The following is a 356-nucleotide window of genomic DNA, read 5'->3' as shown; positions in this document are numbered from 1 at the left end:
TATTTCCTCCACTGGCCCTGAGGGCAGCTCTACCTCTGCATGTGGTCTTATTTCTTCAACTCCTTCCTTTCCGATGAACATCTGAGTGTTTGGGGGTTATTGGGTTAGAGGGCAGCTTCTTACCATAGAGGGTAGGGCTTTCTCCACTGCCCTGACCACTTGATTTGCAAGAAGTATTTCTGCAGTCATGTCCCTAACAGCCTATCTTTGCCTGCCCTCTCCTACTTCTCTCCGCCCTGTCTCATTCTGAAATCAGACAGAGCACCTTCCACCTCCCATCTCTGGGCTTGTGAATGGGAACATGACAGCTGGGTGTGTGGGGTATGAGGGCATTTCTGATGCTGGGGAAGAAGGTT

Source organism: Colobus angolensis, unplaced genomic scaffold, assembly GCF_000951035.1.
Source record: "Colobus angolensis palliatus isolate OR3802 unplaced genomic scaffold, Cang.pa_1.0 Scaffold772, whole genome shotgun sequence".
NCBI classification, from domain to species: domain Eukaryota; kingdom Metazoa; phylum Chordata; class Mammalia; order Primates; family Cercopithecidae; genus Colobus; species Colobus angolensis.
The sequence above is the reverse complement of the archived record's forward strand: the minus strand, read 5'-3'. Positions refer to the sequence as shown.